Source organism: Rhinopithecus bieti, unplaced genomic scaffold, assembly GCF_001698545.2.
Source record: "Rhinopithecus bieti isolate Rb0 unplaced genomic scaffold, ASM169854v2 scaffold_18466, whole genome shotgun sequence".
NCBI classification, from domain to species: domain Eukaryota; kingdom Metazoa; phylum Chordata; class Mammalia; order Primates; family Cercopithecidae; genus Rhinopithecus; species Rhinopithecus bieti.
In genome coordinates this window covers 102,022-108,021 of record NW_016809319.1, presented here as the reverse complement: position 1 = coordinate 108,021, position 6,000 = coordinate 102,022, and positions in this window count along the sequence as shown.

The window sequence follows — 6,000 nt, the reverse complement described above, 5'->3', positions numbered from 1 at the left end:
GGTTACGAAAAAACTGTCCTACTTGTGAAACCAAATACACAATACCCCGAGCTCAACCTTAGACAAAAACCATGGTCAAAAAAATGTAATTCTGCCTTTCTTGAGACAAAAATTTCGTTGAAGACAAAATTGGCAACACACCTCTAGATAAAAGTATGGGCAGAGTTCTGATTAAAATACTGTATTACCTTAATGCTCAATTTAAAATGAAACGTAAAGCAACAGAATATACTAAGTATAATGTTTCTAAGAGAATTCATTAGCAGATCTGTACCACTAAAATATTAGAAGGTATGTTTGCTTTGGATTACTTAATGTATTCCTATAGTATAGCCAAAAGAGACGCACACACATCAATGGCTATAGTCAAAATGTAAACACGAACACATCTGCCTTCATCTCTCCCTTTTTACTTCCTTCTGCCCCTCTGCTGCCAGCCTGATGAACAAGTAAGTCCTGACATATACTGCTCAAAGGTGGTTTAACAATTCCATGTCCAAGATGCATCTTTTCCATCAATTATAACAAAAGATATTTAAAATTAGCTAATTTACTAGCTCTACTTTTATCATACATTGTTACCTCGAGGTATTCATAAAGTGTAGATGTTATAAAGTAATGAATTTTGTCAACAAAACACAGGTACTTTACTAAAAATACTCTTATATACCTATGATTATCACCTAAAACCATCTTCTAGATATGGAGATATTGGCAAAAAGCTCTTTCCTTCACCTGTACTCTTTTCCCTCTTCCATCATCCTAGTGACTAAGTATAGGACCACGTCTAACATAGATTAATTAATTAAGAGGTGGATTAGCAAAGGTCACTCCTAGGAGACAGGACTTCATAAAAACAAACGAAAGAACATTTACAAAGGGATTGTTTGAAGTCCTAGCCAAAGCAATTGGGCAAGAGAAGGAAATAAAGCGCATCCAAATAGGAAGAGAGGAAGTCAAATTATCTCTGTTTGCCAACGACATGATCTGTATCTAGAAAGCCCCATAGTCTTGGCCCAAAAGCTCCTTCAGCTGATAAAAAACTCCAGCAAAGTTGCAGGACACAAAATCAATTTACAAAAATCACTAGTATTCCTATACACCAATAACAGCCAAACTGAGAGTCAAATCAGAAAGGCAATCCCATTCACCACTGCCACAGAAAAGAATAAAATACCTAGGAACACAGCTAATCAGGGAGGTGAGGGATCTTGACAATGAGATTACAAAACACAGCTCAAAGAAATCAGAGAAGACACAAACAAATGGAAAACATCCCATGCTCATGTATAGGAAGAACAAATATCATTAAAATGGCTATACCGCCCAAAGCAATTTATAGATTCAGTGTTATTTTTATCAAACTGCCAATGACATTCTTCACAGAACTAGGAAAAAACTACTTTAAAATTCATATGGAACCAAAAAAGAACGCATATAGCCAAGACAATCCTAAGCAAAAAGAACAAAGCTGGAAGCATCATGCTACCCAACTTCAAACTATACTACAAGGCTACAGTAACCAAAACAGTTGGTACTGGTACAAGAACAGGCACATAGACCAATGGAACAGAATAGGGAGCCCAGAAATAAGCTTGCACATCTATGACCATCTGATCTTTGACAAAGCTGAAAAAAACAAGCAATGGTAAAAACACTCCCTATTCAATAACTAGTGCTGGGAGAACTGGCTAGCTACATGCAGAAGATTGAAACTGGACCCCTTCCTTACACCACATTCAAAAATCAACTCAAGATTGATTAAAAACTTAAATGTAAAACCCAAAACTATAAAAACCCTGGAAGACAACCTAGGCAATATCATTCTGGACATAGGAACAGGCAAAGATGTCATGATAAAGACACCAAAAGCAATCACAACAGAAGCAAAAGTTGACAAATGGGATCTAATTAAACTTAAGACCTTTTGCATGGCAAAATAAATTATCAACAGAGTAACCAGGCAACCTACAGAATGTGAGGACATTTTTGCAAACTATGCATCTGACAAAGGTCCAATATCCAGCATCTATAAGGAACTGAAATTTACAAGAGAAAAACAAAAAATCCCATTAAAAGTGGGCAAAGGACATGAACAGGCATTCCTCAAAAGACACATATGTGGTCAACAAACTTATGAAAAAGAGATCAATATCACTGATTATTAGAGAAATGCAAGTCAAAACCACAATAAGATACCATCTCACACATGCATGCCTGTGTTCATTACAGTACTATTCACAATAGCAAAGACGTGGAATCAACCTAAATGCCCATCAATGACAGATTGGATAAAGAAAATGTGGTACATATACAACATGGAATGCTATGCAGCCATAAAAAAGAACAAGATCCTATCTTTTGCAGGAGCATGGATGGAGCTAGAAGCTGTTATCTTTAGCAAACTAATGCAGGAACAGAAAACCAAATACCGCATGTTCTCCCTTATAAGTGGGAGCTAAATGATAAGAACTTATGAACACACAAAAGGAAACAACAGACACTGGAGTCTACTTGAGGTTGGAGGTTGGGAGGAGGGAGAGGAGCAGAAACGGTAACTATTGGATACTGGGCTGAATACCTGGGTGATGAAATAACATAAATAACAAACCCCTGTGACAAATGTTTACTTGTGTAACAAATCTTCACATGTACCTCCAAACCTAAAAAAAAGTTAAAAAAAAAACACAAAGAGATTGTTTTACTATGTCTATTTTTAACATATCTTGAGCATTAGGACTTATCCTTTAATACACAACAATATTAACTAAAATGCACATGTAGAACAACGGTTAGACCATGGAATCAATCTAACTCATGGGCATGGGTGCAGAATCCTTCGCCTGCATACTTCTTCCCTCAATCCACTGCGACCCAATGAACAATCAGCATACTGTCCAAAACATCTAGTTTAACAATTCCACTCAAAAATGCAACCACTCCCAGGAAACAACAAAAAAAGTGCTTAAAGGGTGTTACTTTATCCCTCTACTTTTAATCTATGTTGTACACTGGCCGGGCGCGGTGGCTCAAGCCTGTAATCCCAGCACTTTGGGAGGCCGAGACGGGCGGATCATGAGATCAGGAGATCGAGACCATCCTGGCTAACACGGTGAAACCCCGTCTCTACTAAAAAATACAAAAAACTAGCCGGGCGAGGTGGTGGCGCCTGTAGTCCCAGCTACTCGGGAGGCTGAGGCAGGAGAATGGCGGGAACCCGGGAGGCGGAGCTTGCAGTGAGCTGAGATCCGGCCACTGCACTCCAGCCTGGGTGACAGAGCAAGACTCCGTCTCAAAAAAAAATAAAAAAATAAAAAAAAATAAACATGTAGATGTTTTAGAAAGAATAGATGTTTCAAATAGGATGTAAGTTTTCCACTATATACACAGTAGCGTTGAATAAATCATGCATATGTATAACATGAACTATAATTTGAAGGTGTCTTCTGAATAGGAATATTCTGGCCTAGAACCCTTCCCCTTCCGATCTCTAAATCAACCCTGAGGACAGGTATAAGCATCCATAATACTTGGAGAGGATTTTAGCAATTTCACTTTTGTGTTTTTAAGAACAGTCTTCCCTATGAATTTTAACACAAAGTGCACTTAACGTATTAGTTTACTAACTCTACTTTTGTCATGCACTTGCAATCCCTTTAATGTTGTAAATTAGGACTCGTTTGTCCACTTACATACACTACATACACAGCACAGTAAAAGAAAATGCAGACACAAGGGACAATGGTCAAGTGTGCCTCACCATAAACACACTGGTATCTCAATCACCCTTTGCACTTTCTGCTCCTTCTTCCTTCCCAAACCAGCACAAATATAATAAATGTGTACTGCTCAGGGAAGTGGTTTGATCAATTTCCAAAAGACAATATTTCATATGAATTAAAAGGGTATCTACAAAATGTGTTATTTACTACCTCTACTTTTAACATTGTGCACTTCTAAACATCTAGAAAGACTAGGTGTTTCAAATAAGGACTTCAGTCTGTCCACCATATACATAGCAGTGTTGAATAAACTGCACACATGTAACAATGGTTATATCTGAAAGTGTCTTCTAAATAGGAATATTCTGGTCTAGCCTCTCCACCACCAACCTGGTGGATATAGACACATGTCACTTCGAGCTGATGTTATCATTTCACTTCCAAAAGTCCTTTCCAAAGACAGCCTTTCTATGAATTTTAACAAAGTCTACATAGTAGAGTTAGTAACTGTACTTCAGTCATACATTGACAACCTCTTTAATATCTAGAGACTAGACTAGATATAAAATTAGGACTCCTTTGTTCAGTATATACAAGATACATACAGTATAGTAAAGTTAAATGAAATGCATGTAACACACAGGCAATGGATTAAGTGAAAATTTCTAGTAAACACTAGCAAAACAGTTTTTGCAATTTCACCTCCCTCAATCAAAAGAACAAATACAGAGAGTGTACACTGTTTACAGAGGTGGTTCAACAATTCCAGTTCCAAATAGTATTTCCCATTAGTTTTAAAAGCTATTTACAAAAGTGTTATTCTAGTACTTCTACTTTTAAATACATCAAGCACTTCTAAATATCTAGAAAGACTAGATATTTCATAAAATTTGTCCACTATGTACAGAGTACTGTTCAATAAAATTATACACATAACAATGGTTATAATCTGTGGTAACTTACAAATATGACAGTTTTCCCTTTAAACCATTCACCCTTCACTTCTTTCTCTCGGCCTTCAATCCAATGGACCAGTACAGGCACATGCCATGTTTATGGATGTTGGACAAATTTCTATCCAAAGTCATTTACAGAAGACAAGGTTTCCTTTGAATTTCAGCACAGAGTGTACAAAATGTGCTAATTTTACTAAGTACTTAGTCAGACACTGGCAACCTCTTTTACATCTATGGACTAGGTATTGCAAAATTAGGGCTCATTTGTTCATTCTATACACTATATACAGAGCAAAACTAAATGCACAAAACATACAGAAAAATGCTGTCTGAAAATGTCCAAGTATAAACACCCTAGCATAGCACCTTTTGCAATTTCTTCCCTCCGCTTCCTCTAAACTATCAAACAAGTGTAGACAGTACTATACTGCCCACAAAGATGGTTTAACAATTCAATTTCCAAAACACAATATTATGTATGAATTTTAGCCAAAAGATATTTACAAAGTGATATTTTGCTACCTCTCTATTTAATATACATCGTTCTAAACATCTAGATAGACTAGATGTTTCAGGTAAGGAGTTAATTTGTCCACTATGTGCACAGCAGTCTTGAGTAAACTGCACACATGTAACAATAGTTATAATTTGAAGTTTTCCAAATATGAACATTCTGGCCTAGAAATCTTTCCATCTCCATCAACTCAGTGGTCAAGAATGCTCAAATTTTCAGAAGACAATCTTCCTAGCAATTTTAGAACAAAATGTACAAAAGTATTAGTTTACTAACTCTACTTTTGTCATATTCTGGCAACCTCTATAACATCTAGAAAGACTAGATGTACATTAGGACTTGTTTTCCTCGATATACATTGTATACACAGATAAGCCAAATGCACAGACATAAGATATAATGGTTAATCTTGTCTCACTGTAAGCACACTGGTGGCATAGAGCTTTCTGCCCAGCCTCCTTCTCCTCCTGCCCTGAAGCAGTGCACAAACACAATGTATTGTTACTCAACTGGTGGTTTGGATATCCCCCCCACCACCACCATTTCGTATGAATTTTCACAAAAAGACATTTACTAAATGTGTTATTTTACTATCTCTGATTTAAGCACTTCAGAATATCTAGAAAGACTAGACATTTCAAAAAAGTTTAAGCATTGTCAACCATATATACAGTAATGAGGAATAAAATACACACAAAACAATGGAAAGAATGTGAAAATATCTTCTAAATCTGATGAGTCTGATACAGAACCCTCTTCTCTTCCTTCTCAGTTGTTCTGCTCCACGTCCTCTAACGCACTAAACAAA